Here is a 15356-nt window from a genome sequence, read left to right as displayed (position 1 = left end):
AGGACCTCTCGTCCTTCTTCTTCTGAAACACATCTTCTAAGGATTCCATCTGAACACTTCTTGAAGAGATATGGCTCATCCCAGACAAAGTATTTTGCATCATTCATGAGCTTACTTTTTTTATGTTTATTGATCTCTGGAGGTAAGGCCCCAGTTGCCTTGAAGTTGGCAATGTCTGCGAACCATGGTGCTTTGTGAATTGTCATCAGCTGCTCATCAGGGAAGAGCTCGTTCACACTTGTATCATGTGTTCCACTTTCCTCATGTGGGATTCTGGATAGGTGATCTGCTACCTTGTTCTCTACTCCTTTCTTGTCTCTGATTTCAATATTGAATTCTTGCAACAATAAGATCCATCTTATTAGTCTTGGTTTTGATTCTTGCTTGGCAAACAAGTATTTAAGTGCTGTATGATCTGTGAAAACAATCACTTTAGCACCGATGAGGTACGATCTAAACTTGTCAAATGTAAAAACTATTGCTAGCAACTCCTTTTCAGTAGTGGTATAATTTCTTTGAGTATCATTGAGGACTTTGCTAGCATAGTATATCACATGGACTAAGTTATCTTTCCTCTGTCCTAACACTGCCCCAACTGTAAAATTAGATGCATCACACATCAATTCAAATGGTAAGTTCAATCAGGTGGGGAAATGATAGGAGCAGAGGACAACCTTATTTTCAAATTTTCAAATGCTAGCATGCATGATTCATCGAAGATAAATGGTGTATCAGATACAAGGAGATTGCTTAAGGGCTTGGCTATCTTTGAAAAATCTTTAATAAATCTTCTGTAAAAGCCAGCATGCCCTAAAAAGCTCCTAATTGCCTTGACATCACTGGGTAGAGGCAGTTTTTCAATAAGTTCCACTTTCGCCCTGTCTACTTCAATGCCTTGGTTAGAAACCTTATGGCCCAAAACTATTCCTCCTGTCACCATAAAGTGACATTTCTCCCAGTTCAAGACCAGATTGGTCTCTTGGCACCTTTTCAATACTAAGGCAAGGTGACTCAGGCAGCTAGTAAAGGAATCTCCGAATACTGAGAAATCATCCATAAAAACTTCGATGAATTTCTCTATCATATCTGAGAAGATAGAAAGCATGCAGCGTTGGAAAGTCGCAGGTGCATTACATAGCCCAAATGGCATGCGCCTGTAGGCAAACACTCTATATGGACAAGTAAATGAAGTTTTCTCTTGGTCTCTAGGATCAACCACTATTTGGTTATATCCTGAATAACCATCAAGAAAACAGTAATATGCGTGTCCTGCGAGTCTTTCCAACATCTGATCCATAAATGGAAGGGGGAAATGGTCCTTTCGTGTAGCCTCATTAAGTTTCTGATAGTCTATGCACATCCGCCATCCTGTGACGGTCCTTGTAGGAATTAGTTCATTCTTCTCATTGAGAACTACAGTGATTCTTCCCTTTTTGGGCACGACATGCACGGGGCTGACCCAGGGGCTGTCTGAGATCGGGTAGATTACCCCTCCCTGCAATAACTTCATAACTTCTTTATGTACCACTTCCTTTACGATTGGGTTCAGCCTCCTTTGGGATTGAATGGATGGTTTGGCATCATCTTCCAGTAGTATCTTATGCATGCATATGGCTGAACTTATTCCTTTCAGGTCAGCAAGAGTCCATCCAATGGCATCCTTGTGCTTTCGCAATACTTTGAGTAGTTCATCCTCTTGATCTTGGCTGAGGCACGAGCTTATGATCACTGGGTGACTTTCATTTTCTCCTAAGTATGCATATTTGAGAGTGGGTGGCAGTGCTTTGAGTTCAAGTTTGGGTGCTTCTGACTTTTCGTTCTCTTCTTTTGATGCCCCTTGTATATGAATCTCTGCTGTTGCAACTTCTTCACTAAACGTTGACTCCTCCTCTATTAACCCTTTAGGTTCTTCTTCTTCAAAACTCTCCTGCACTGCATCTTCAAGTGAGTCCAACCTCATACATTCTCCCAATTGTTCTGGTGGGTAACTCATGGCTTTGAACACATTGAATGTCATCTTTTTATTGTGTAATCTCAGGGTGAGGTCCCCCTTTTGTAAATCAATGACAGCTCCAGCAGTGGCCAAGAACGGCCTTCCCAGGATGATGGAAGCCTTGGTTTCCTCCTGCATGTCCAGCACTACAAAGTCTGCTGGGAAGATGAAATCTCCCATTTTCACCAGCAAATCTTCTACTACGCCATGAGGAAATTTGAACGATCTGTCTGCCACTTGTAGGGCCATCTTTGTTGGTTTAGCCTCTTCAATCTTCATTTTTCTCATCATGGCTAACGACATCAAATTTATGCTGGCTCCTAAGTCATATAGAGCCTTTTCCACTGTGATTTCCCCTATGATACAAGGGATCTGAAAGCTCCCCAGATCCTTCAATTTCTGGGGTAGTTTATGCTGAATGATAGCACTACATTCTTCGGTTAGTATCAAAGTCTCGCTGTTCTTCTAGCTTCTCTTCTTAGTCATTAGCTCCTTTAAAAACCTGGCGTAGAGGGGCATTTGCTCTATTACTTCAGCAAAAGGTATGTTGATTTGTAATTTCTTGAAGGTTTCCAAAAATCTCAAGAATTGGCTGTCATCCCCCTTCTTCTTTAATTGCTGAGGGTATGGGACTGTTGGGACGTCTGGCTTCAGCACTCCTTCCCCTTTTTGTGAACTCAAAGTGGGAACTCGAGCTCCATCCTGCTCTTCTTCCTTTTCATTTGAGTCCTTTTCTTGTGGTTTCTGGGTGGTTTCCTTCAGTTCCTTCCCACTCCGAAGGATGATAGCCTGACACTCCTCCCTTTGGGTTGAGTTAGTATTGCTGCGAAGGTTGTGGCTAGGAATTTGCTTGAATTGGTAGCACAACCCAAAGTTTGGGTGATTCCTCCAACCAGGGTTGTAGGTCTTGGAGTATGGATCATGGTTTTGCCTAGGTGAATTCCCAATGTAGTTGGCTTGCTCCTGACTACCCTCTGCTTCTTCATTCACTCCTTCTTGGGTTGCTAATGAAGTGGTGATTGCTGCTACTTGGTTCCTCTCCATCTTCTTGGTGAGGTCAGCCAGCTGCTTGATAATGAGCTTATTTTGGGCCAGCAGAGCATCTATATTGTTTAGCTCCATCACTCCTCTAGTGTTCCCTCTTTTAGAAGCATAGAAATAGTCATTTTCTGCTACAGTTTCAATGACGTCTATGGCCTCCTCAATGGTCTTCTTCTTGTTCAGAGATCCCCCGGATGAGTGGTCTACTGCTTTCTTTGATTCATAAGAAAGGCCTTCATAGAAAATATGTAGCTGCACCCATTCATTGAACATATCTGGTGGACACCTCCTTGTTAGGTCCTTAAACCTCTCCCATGCTTCATATAGAGTCTCACCATCTTGTTGCCTGAAAGTTTGGACCTCAGCTCTCAGCCTGTTGATTCTTTGGGGAGGATAGAATCTGTAACGACCCAATTTTCAGTACGCCTAGGACATACCAGAAACTGAGTGCTACCAATTTGTCATCCTATATATTATCTATTATTTATTATATGAGCCTGATTCGTTGTTAAAAGCGTAGTTAGTTAGCGAGGTACTTTTTTTTTTTTGAAAATGTTTAAATTAATAAATAGAATCATTCATAATCAATTCACAAATAATAACAGATAAAACAATTATAAGCAACCACACATAAATACATCACAAGTAGCTAGCAACATTCAGTTATCCAGCCTTTATTAGAGTATATACCTTTAGTTAGAACACCCCTAGGTATAGCTAGATAATAACTATATACATATACATACATACAACATCCCAGGTCCTGACCTGTTCAAGAGGTCCCTAAGCTGGCACCTAGGCTAGCCTAGACTCTATACTCACCTAGTCCCTCTAAACTACTAAAGCGAGGAAAAGTACGTTCTAAGTCTTCACAACTCAAGTCAGGTGGAACGTCATCAAAAGATAGAACATCATCTGCTACTCCTCTGCACGATCAGACTTTTCCACAGGACGTCTCTCTGGAAACTCATGAAGTATCCACAAAATAGGAATCTCGTACACAGGATTTAGGTTAAAGTGCGCATACGAAGGGGTGCAGACGTTGGCTGGTCTCACAGTATTTACATATAATCAGAGAACGATATTCACCCTAGACTCAGAAGACTATCTAGAGCAGAATCCTCTTCTTGCAAATGGTCATCAGCGAACTATGGTAAGGTACTCTTACTTCCATCTGAAGGGGGAAGGGAGAGAGAAGGGGTAAGAACTGGGGAGTTCTTAGTAGGGTCGGGGTTATTAGTTACGTTCATTAATTCTATGTTGTTTAGCAGACTATTAGTAGAATACAAGGAAGCAGTAATTAGAAAACACAGATAAGTAGAGAAGATAGAGAAAACAGATAGCAGAACATAAACAGAAGAATACAAGAAAATATCACAAGCGCAGAGAATGGAATACAAACAAGGAAAGCATACATTCATACCACAAACATAACAAAGGAAATGCGCAACCAAGTATGATGCATGTCTAGCCCTAGTGCAGGTAATGAGCTCATCTGTCGGTTACTAACCCGCTCCCGACGTTATCCAGCAACCTCTGTCTGGATAAGGCTTTCCTATTGGCTATACCCCTGTGTACAGGAAATAACCCCTCTGCCACCACAAGGTCCACTGCACGCAGGAAATAACACATCTGCCACTGCAGGGATGTACGCCGACACACCTTCTGTATACAGGAAATAACCCCTCTGCCACTACAGAAATGGAACAGGTGGTCACGGTACTTCTGTAGCAGGAAATAACCCCTCTGCCTTATAGAAATAAAATATGGATCTATACCATAGGAAAGCGTTCTCAGTGATCACACCATTATCTATCTGACTACCTCACTGCAGCAGATGATCATACAAGTATATCTGGAGTTGCCTTAAGGCAACAAATGAATAAACACATCTCTTGGGTTGCCTCAAGCAACAAATCATCACATAATCATTCTCATTATCATCATTCATCATCATTCTCATTATTCATCATCATTTTTACATTTTTATGCGGTACCTCTTTCTTTCTCTGTTCAATCATACTGTACAAACTTTACATTTTTCACTTTTACAACATCTTAATTCAAACCACTTCTCTTTATCACATTACTCTTTTCTCTTTGTCTTCTTACTTTGCTCTGATTATTCTTTTCTCTGTATCCCTTTATTCTGCTCTGGTTACTCTGTTCTCTGTGTTTCTTTACTCTGCTCTAATTTTTCTGTTTAACGTATGTATTTAAAGCATATGTAAATTTCGGTATGAATAGTTAGTCTGTCCCAAGTATAGGTTCATTAAGTCTATACTGAAACAGTTTAACTTTTCATATAATACCTAACCCTATTCGCAATTCCAGGACTAACTACTAACTCCTAATTCGTTCACTAGTCTCTGTCTGTTTTTCTGTCATTAAAACTTTACAGACTTTTTCTTAATAAATTAGCAGCCACTAAAACCCCATCTTTTCTACATGATTTCAAAACAAATTGAACCTCAATTTAAGCCTAGAGTTTTTTGTTTTCCAGCTGCCCCAAGAACATGAACTTTAAAGCTTGAATTTCATCAAATTTCATCAAAATTTCACCAAATTTTCACCAAGAATCAATCATATAAGCAACCAATTTTTAGCACAGCCAATTTATACAACATTCACATAAATCAAACACAAATAATCAAGATTAATTTTGTGACACCCTACCTGATTTTGCTACTCCTAATTCGGTTAAACTTTCAGGTGGTCCTTAAGCACTTTTTCCTCCTAAATCACATCAAGAACAACTTTGAATCCAAAAACTCTCAACTGACCAAATCTCACTCTGTATGTTAGGAAGAGATATCTCACCTTAGACTTGCTGGAAATTCACGTTTCTTGGCCCTCAAGTCTAGTTAAGTATGATTTCTAAGAAAGAACATCAAGAAAACACATGTTTTGCATGGTTTTCCTTGAAAACCGAATTGAAATGGGAGGGAGACAGCTATCTCACCTTATTTCCATCCTTGATAAGTTACATGGTTATGTAGAGGAAGAAGAGAGGATCATTTTGGTGAAATCGGAACACTCGGGGGTCTTGGGGGTGTAAGGTGAGTTGTGATTGGTTGGCTTGGAGGTGGATTAAAATACTATTAAAATATCTCTGGTGTACAACTACTAAAACTAGGTGTATTGGAACACTCGTAAAAACATCTCTAAAAATTATTTTCTGAGCTACTAGCATAAATGACATTAGTAACATATTTATTATGAGAATAGTACATGTATAATGAGGCCTTAGCATTGCTAAATTCATCAGAGAGTGTTGGTGCTAAGCTGCACCAGTAAACCGTAAATCGGTTAAACCGATTTTCTGTTTTTAACTAAAACTGACCAGGTAACTTTATAATATTATTCAAGAAGCTTATAATACTAATATAATGATAATATCATCCTATTATCTCTCTTCTCTCATAAATCGAGTCCGGTTCGTCAAACTGAGACTATTTTCCAAAAACCAAATCAAAACTTCTAACCGATACGGTTCAAAAATCAGGTTCTTCGTGACCGCATTTTCGAGCTTGTCTCAGAAAAAGGTTCTAACTTAAAGATGACATAATGACAATGAGGATTGAGATACTTGATGATATATCAAAGGTTTTCCCCTTACTGATCTTCCAGAGAAATCTGTACTTTCAGAAAAGATTTCACATTCTCGAAAACCGGGGTTGTTACAGAATCTGGCTAAAAATTTGTTCACCACATCTGCCCAAGTTGTCAAACTCTCCTTCGGAAAAGACTCCAGCCACTTGGCTGCCTTATCCTTGAGTGAGAATGGAAATAAGAGCAGTCTATAGGCGTCAGGATGAACACCATTAGACTTCACCGTTTCACATATCACAGAAATTAAAGAGAATGGGTAAGATCAGAAATGGAGAATTCATTGGGCTCAGGAGATGTTGCATTCTCCGGATCAAGTTCATTTTCATCTCTTCCTCAATCAATGCATTCATTGATCTCCTTGGCAATCTTAAGTAATTGAATTACAATTCCTTGTAATTCAATCCCTCAAATCTTGATCAATAGCCAATTCCTTGGTCAACTGCTCATGAGAAGAGATGAAGTATGGTCACTGATTATACCACATGCATTTCCCAAATCATGTGTTGGAAGGATTATAGTCACATATCCATCCAAACCCAATTTGGTCCAGCATGAGAAAGCATTTCTAGCATGATCCCTTCATTCCTCTTTCAAGGTTCCGAAGAGATCCAAGTATGAATAGCTTCTTTTCCAAGATAACTACCCAATTGGATGAAGATCGAAAGCTTTCTAGTAAAATCAAGAGAAAAGATAGAAGAAGGAGAATGAAAAATAAAATTGATCCATCAAATTACAACAGAGCTCCCTAGTAAAATCAAGGAGAATACATGCTGAAAGTAAAACTAGAAGTCTAGAGAAAGTAAATACAGAGAGTAGTTCTATGCCCAAAGGCTGCCTAAAGTTTTCCAGCTCCCTAACTAATTCAAAGCTACTCCTATATATACTACTCTTCTGATCTTCTAGTTGGCTCTTCAAGTCTTGGGTATAGGCCTTTGGATCCTGAGTTTGAAGCAGTTATCTTCTTCATTGGGCTTAGCTTTGCTTGCAGAGAGAAAGTGTGAAGTAGGCAGGGACTTTTAGCTCAGGACGTTAGTGGTGTTAACGTTAAGTGAAAGTATGGGTTCAAGAACGTTAGTGACAATCACCTTTTTCACTCAAACTCAAGCCACAACTGATCACTTTGGTTCAGAACAATTGCTCTTTTGGTGGAGGACCACTTGAGGACCCACACCAACATTTATCCACTTTCTTGAGGATATGCAACACTGTCAAAAATAATGGAGTGCCCCCTGACAGTTACAAGCTGATGCTATTCCCATTTTCTCTCAGGGACAAGGCCACTCAATGGTTAGAATCTTTTCCAAGGGACAGCATCAACAACAGGGATGATTTGGTAACTAAGTTCCTTGCAAAATTTTATCCACCTCAGAGGATTATAAGGTTAAAGGCTGAGGTTCAAACATTTACACAAATGGAGGCCAAACCCATCTATGAGGCATGGGAGAGGTACAAGGCTCTGATAAGGAAATGTCCCCCTGCCATGTTTAATGAGTGGGAGAAGCTTCAAAACTTCTATGAAGGCTTGACACTGAAATCCCAGGAAGCCTTGGATCATTCAGCTGGAGGTTCCTTGCAACTCATGAAAACTGCAGAAGAGGCTCAAGAACTCATTGATATGGTGTCCAACAACCAATATTTCTTTGCTCATCAAAGAGGCCTCCAACCATCACAAAGGAGAGGAGTAATGGAGCTAGAAGGAGTGGATTCAATCCTGGCTCAAAACAAGATGATGCAGTAGCAAATTCAGCAACAATTTGAGCAAATGGCCAAGAGGATTGATAGTCTCCAAGTTGCAGCAGTTAACACCAGCCAACCAGCAATCACATGGGGACAGAGTGAAGAAACTCAAGAAGAACAACAACAAGAGCAAGTACAGTATATGCACAACCAAGGACCAAATGAAGTGTATGGTGATACATACAATCCATCCTGAAAAAACCACCCAAACCTCAGATGGGGAGATAACCATACCAGAAACCAACAACCATGGCAGAGGAACCCAAACCAACACAACCCAAGAAGCAACCAAAACCACAACCTTATGAAAAATGACCAGGAAAGTCACAGCAACATCCCAATGCTAAGGATTGTGCAGACTGATGAAAAAGCTCAAGAGGATATTAGAGTATTGGCCACTGAGAAGAGAGGTCCCCAAGGAAAACCTACGGCCAGAAAAGAAAGAACAACAAAAGGAAAGATAAAACGCAGAAACAAAGCAAAAAGGGGTTGGAAGAACAGAAAGATCCCAACAGAAGGGCTTTCCAAAGGTGACAAAGTGCAACTGATATATCAACAGCTGGAGGCAAATCAACAAACCGAGGATTACTACACTATCAGCAACATACTATCATTAGAGCATGCTGAAATTGAACACCAGAGAACAAAGCAGAGGATCACGGTCAGAGGAGACAAATTGAGGCCCTACAAGCACCAACCACCATAAAAGAAAGCTCCAATGTCAAGCTAATGACAATAAAAGAGCGCTCCATGGGAGGCAACCCATGCTTTAAGATTCATGTCATTTTAAATTCAATAAGTTATGATCAATTGAGCATGAATTCTTTTCTCTTTTCATGAATATGTCCATTGACTGCATGAACTATTTTGAAACATATGCTAAGTTTGGTATGCTTTCAAGCACACTAAACCAATGTTACAAATAATTCCATTTTTCATGTTTGGAGTATCTTGACAAAGCATATGGCCGAACACTAAGTTTGGTGTCCACATAGCTTCATGAAAAGTAGAAACTCATGCATCAATAATCATACAATTGTTGTTTTTCAAAATCTTATAAATGAAAAAAAAAAAAGCATGCATCCTATCTGTTCTAAGTTGTCTTTGCATTTTTAAGTAGTTCTTTTTAATTAAAAGTCTTTGCATTATGTTTGTTTCTTTTAAAATAAGTAAACTAGTTTATGTGTGTGCTTGTGTGTTTACTTTCACTTAGCAAAAAGCATGTTGTCCCCTGCATCTTTATGTTCAATAAAAGAAAAAGTTTGAATGTGAAGCAAGATAGTCTCTGTTAGATAGAAGTAGAATAAAGTAAGTGGTGGTATGTGTGTGATTGTATAAAAGCTCACTTTTAGTGAATAAAGAGCCAGGATATCTCCTTCTAAGTAAAGAGTGGCCTACTGTCTATGAATCTCAATTAAATAAAAAATTTTCTTGGTTAGAAAGAAAAACAAAAAGAAGGAAAGAAAAAAAGATAGCCAAAAAGTGGCAGAACAAAAGGAAACAAAAAGAAACAAAGCTGGACACCAATAGCTTGAACTTTAAAATATATGCCTGTGATGTCTTTGTATTAGGATCTGCTTGGATTAGTAAGCTCTTAGGAGTGCATCAACACTCGGTGACTTGGGTTAACTAATCCGGGATCATCAGCTGAAAGTCCACTATCAAGAGCAACCTAACTACAAGGCATTTAGTAACCCAAAGAGGTGCTGGGCATCAATGTTTAAAGAAGGAATGTGAGCCAAGTGTCTATGGTGAATAATGTGTCAAGTATAAAGAAAAGAAAATGAACTTGCTACACATGACACTCAAATAAAGCTTATAAACAAAGTAATAGCCAAGGATGAAGGAATAATGAGAGGTCATAGGAGTATGTCACTTGAAGCTTGAAGGAGACTTTCTAGGCCTAGGAGTCAATAAGAAGTGAGTATTTACATATCCACACAAAACCCCATGAACTATCAATAATACTCTGCTAGCATAAACATCCTCTTCCATCTCATTCTTTCTTCTCAATAAATCTCATAGCTTTTGGCATAGAGTGATCTTTAATTTCTTTGTTTTCATTGCTTTCAATTTCAATTACACTTGTCTTGGATCTTGGATTGGAGAATTAAAGAAATTCTGTTTCAATCTCAATCTTGGATCTCTCTGTTTCTTTACTGTTAATTGAATTTCATTTCCGGTTAATTGCTCTTCATCTATTCTCTTTACAATTTACAATTCCCTTGCAATTGTTCTTATTGGATCTAGGAAGGCATTGAGATCTAGACTTAGTTTTCTAGTCTCTGGGTCCTGAGATCCAAATCTCCAATTTATATTCTGTTTCTTGCTTTCCATGATCATTTACTTTTCTGCTATAAGATCCGATCCAATCCCAATTCCCTTTTACTCTTCTGTTTGATGCAATTTAACTTTTCCTTGTTTAATTTCTGCAAATCCACGTCCCAATCCCCTTTACATTTCAAGCAATTTACATTCCTTGCACTTTAAGATTCCGCAATTTACATTTCTTGCACTCTAATTTTCTGCCATTTAATTTCTTGTTCCTTAAGATTCAGCAATTTAATTTCCTGCTCTCTTTACTTTCATGCAATTTACATTCTGCAAATCATAAATCACCCAACCAACACTCGATTCGCTTGACTAAATCAACCACTAAACTAAAATTGCTCAATCCTTCAATCCCTGTGGGATCGACCTCACTCCTGTGATTTTTTATTACTTGATGCGACCCGGTACACTTGCCGGTTAGATTGGTGTGTTTTGGGAGAAATTTATTTTTCACCAAAATATCTCATCACGTTAGTGACACTTACCTTTGTCACTAACGTTCCAATGTGCCCCTATTTCTAACGTTAGAGTCCACGTTAACTAGGTTAACGTGGCTTCTAACGTAGTCATGCTAGCCATCTCCAACGTTAGTGACAAAGGTGAGTGTCACTAACGTTGGCTCCTCATCTCTTTATCCACGTTAGCTTCCACGTTAACTAAGTTAACGTGGGAGTTAATGTTGCTTATGGTGGCTCTTGGTGGTTCACCCCAACGTTAGTGACAAAGGTAAGTGTCACTAACGTTGGCGACCAATTGCTCTCTCCACGTTAACTTCCACGTTAACTAAGTTAACGTGGGAGTTAACGTGGCTTATGGATGCTTGGCCAACGTTAGTGACAAAGGTGAATGTCACTAACGTTAGCTTCCCTTTTGCTTATTAACGTTAGAAGCCACGTTAACTAAGTTAATGTGACAACTAACGTGGCCAATTATGAGCTTGGTCCAACGTTAGTGACAAAGGGGAGTGTCACTAACGTTGGCCTTATTGTCTTCTTCCACGTTAGAGTTCACGTTAACTTAGTTAACGTGACTCTTAACGTGGGCTTATGATGGCTTCGATGGCGTTAATTGCGATTACCTTTCTCATTAACTTTACAAGTTAGCACCCATTCCACGTTAGAGGTCACGTTAGTGGGACTAATGTGACTGCTAATGTGGTTCTTCTTTGCTTCCTTTTCCTGAAATCAAGCAACAAAGTGCGTCAAAGTTCTAGTCCAAGTCATGAGTCATGCATCATCCAATTTATCATATAATTCATGCAAAATCCTCATGAAATCATGTAAAGGGCACAATGTATGCTTGAATGAAGATGTAAGTGAATATCTACCCAAAACTAGCTTATTTTCTAAAAAATTGCATGAAACTACCCTAAAAACAGTAAAGAAAAGGTCAGTGAAACTGGCCAAAATGCCCTGGCATCAATGATTGAAGATGAGATGAAAACTATTGATCCTATGAATGCAATATCTCTTGATCCCAATGTTAATTTCATTCTTAATTCTTGTTATTTACTTTTTGTCTTTAATTCTTGTCATTTACTTATGCACATTTATGGCTTTATTTACTTTTGCACATTAGTGCCTTCTAAGTGTTTGTAGAAATGCTTCACTTGGTTTTACTTTCTAGTCATTTACTTTCTTGCACTTTACTTTCTTGTACTTTCCATTCCTTGCAATTTACATTCTTGTACTTTAATTTTCAGCACTTTAATTTCTTGTCATTTACTTTCCTTGCACTTTATTGCTTTCCTTTACTTTTATGTCATTTAGATTTCCTTGTTGCTTATCACTCAAAATTGAATCATCTAACTAGAATAATGAATCAACTATTGCTTGCTTAATCTGTTAATCCTCGTGGGATCGACCTCACTCTTTGTGAGTTTTATTACTTGATACGACCCGGTGCACTTGCCGGTAGTATGAAGCTCGGACAGCCATCAAGTCCCAATATCTGGCCGACTTTGTTGTAGAATACACCGACACCCCAGACACCCCCAAAGAATGGAACCTTTACGTTGACTGCTCCTCCAACAAAGTTGCTAGTGGAGCTGGAGTGATCCTAGAAAGTGATCAAGGAACCCAACTCGAACTCTCCTTAAGGTTCAGGTTCCCTTCCTCAAATAACCAAGCCGAGTACGAAGCTCTGCTGGCTGGTTTGAAGCTGGCTAGGGAAGTGGGAGGTCAAAAGCTTACCATCTTTAGCGACTCACAAGTAGTCACCTCGCAAATCGAAGGGAGCTACCAGGCCAAGGATCCCACCATGAAAAAGTACCTAGACAAGACCAGAGAATAACTCGGACAATTCACAGGATATGAGATCCGACATATACCTAGAGAACAAAATGCCCGAGCTGATGCACTTTCGAAACTAGCCAGCACCAAACCAAGGGGCAATAATAGAAGCTCATCCAAGAAACACTGCGAAATCTGTCAACCTCGGAAGAAATAAAAGTCTTAAGTATATCAGACTAGGACCAAGGGTGGATGACTCCCATAGTCAGCTATCTCAAGTCTGAAACACTTCCCGCAGACAAAAAGGAAGCAAGAAGACTAGTACGAGAAGCGCAATACTACACCATAGTGCACGACGTCCTATATAGGAGAGGAATCTCTATACCTCTTCTAAAATTCGTCCCGACCTCCGCTACAAGGGAATTTCTTGAGGAAGTCCACAGTGGCATGTACGACAACCACCTCGGGGCGCGAGATCTTTCCAAAAAGGTACTCCGAGCTGATTTTTACTGGCCGACCTTGCAAAAGGAAGCAATAGAGTTTGTCAAAACATGCCCCCCATGTCAAAAGCACGCCAACTTTCACATCGCACCACGTGAAGAACTCATTTGTGTCTCCTCATCCTGGCCATTCGCAAAATGGGGGCTCGACCTCCTTGGACCATTCCCTCAGGGATCAGGGCAAGTCAAATTCCTCATTGTAGGAATAGACTATTTCACCAAATGGATTGAGGCTGATCCTCTAGCCACTGCCACCGCCCAAAGAAGTCAAAAATTCTTGTACAAAAATATTGTCACAAGGTTTGGGGTCCTATACTCCATTACAACAGACAATGGCACTCAGTTCACCAACACGGGCTTCAGAAACCTGGTAGTCAACTTGAAAATCAAGCATCAGTTTACCTCTGTAGAGCACCCACAAGCCAATGGACAGGCGGAAGCCGACAATAAAGTCATACTGGCTGGGTTAAAACGAAGATTACAGGATGCCAAGGGAGCTTGGGCCGAAGAGCTCCTGCAAGTCCTATGGGCATATCGGACAATACCACACTCAACCACCGGAGAATCACCATTCCGACTTGCTTATGAAATAGAGGCAATGATTCCCATGGAAGTATAAGAAGGATCACCTAGAGTGATCCTCTACAACAAAGACACCAACTCCCAAGCTCAAAGGGAGGAGCTCGACCTACTTTCAGAAGTCCGAGAAAGAGTTCAGATCAGAGAGGAAGTCCTAAAGCGTCGAATGGTTCTGAGGTATTATCGGAAGGTAAACCAGTGAAGCTTCGCCACCAACGATCTCATCTTAATCCGAAATAATATCAGAGCAGGTCAGTCAGGAGAAGGGAAGCTAGCAGCTAACTGGAAAGGATTATACCGAGTTATAGAAGTACTAGGAAAAGGCTACTATAAGGTGTCCGACCTCGAAGGGCGAGAGCTACCAAGGTCATGGCATGCCAGTAACCTGAGAAGGTACTATAGCTATAAAGTAGTAAAGATCTTAGGTCAAGGCGCACTCTTTTTCCTAAAATGGTTTTTTAATGAGGCGCCAAGCTGAGATCTAAAAAGCTGCCTGACCTAGAAGGGTAAGCACTCTCATGTACAGTCTTATTTATGTTTTTATCTCATTATTATTTGAATGAAAAGTCGTCAATTCCCTAAAAAGTTTCCTACCAAGACGCATTACTCTAAGCTCATAAAATGCGAAATTCATCGCCCGATTATAAGAGGTCAGCAAGGTGAACCGATAGAAGCAAGATAATGCAAGAAGTTATAAAAAGTAACCCAAAAAAGTGGCTTGACGAGGTCTAACTAAAATGGGATTACTAAAAATAACTTGAGAAGGCCTGACAGAGAAGTCGGACCCGTGAAAGGATCACTAAAAAGGGACAAAAAATATCTCGCAAAGGCCAAAGAAAGGTTAATAAACCAAGGCCTAAAATGCTCAGCTATAAAGGTACAAGCCCTGAAAAGGATCTTACCTAAAGCAAAAGCACGACCTCGAAACGGAGCTAAAAAGCCATCCAAACAAACTATAAAGAAAAGGTTCCCCCTCGGAACACTACCTAAAAGGTTGTTGGAATATGACTAAAAGCTTGGGTAACAAAGCCATATAGGTCGACGTCAGTTAAGAAGAGGCGCGACCCAAAGAAATAAGTACGACCTCGAGAAAAGAACAAGTAAAAAGCTAAAAGGGTTGAAAAACAACTTAAGGCTCAATAGTGCTTAGCTAAAAAGACTCAAGTTACTAAAAACAACAGGGCTGCAAAAGTCGTTCGAACAAACTAAAAAGGTTCTATGGAAAGAACACTAAGAAGTTATCGGACAAGTTACTAAAAGCCCAGACACCAAGCCGCAAGGATAACTTCGCCGAAGCCAAGGGTTGACAATACAAACTCAATACAAGGCATG

The sequence above is a fragment of the Arachis ipaensis genome, chromosome B09, assembly GCF_000816755.2.
Source record: "Arachis ipaensis cultivar K30076 chromosome B09, Araip1.1, whole genome shotgun sequence".
NCBI lineage: Eukaryota > Viridiplantae > Streptophyta > Magnoliopsida > Fabales > Fabaceae > Arachis > Arachis ipaensis.
This window is presented reverse-complemented; position numbering follows the sequence as displayed.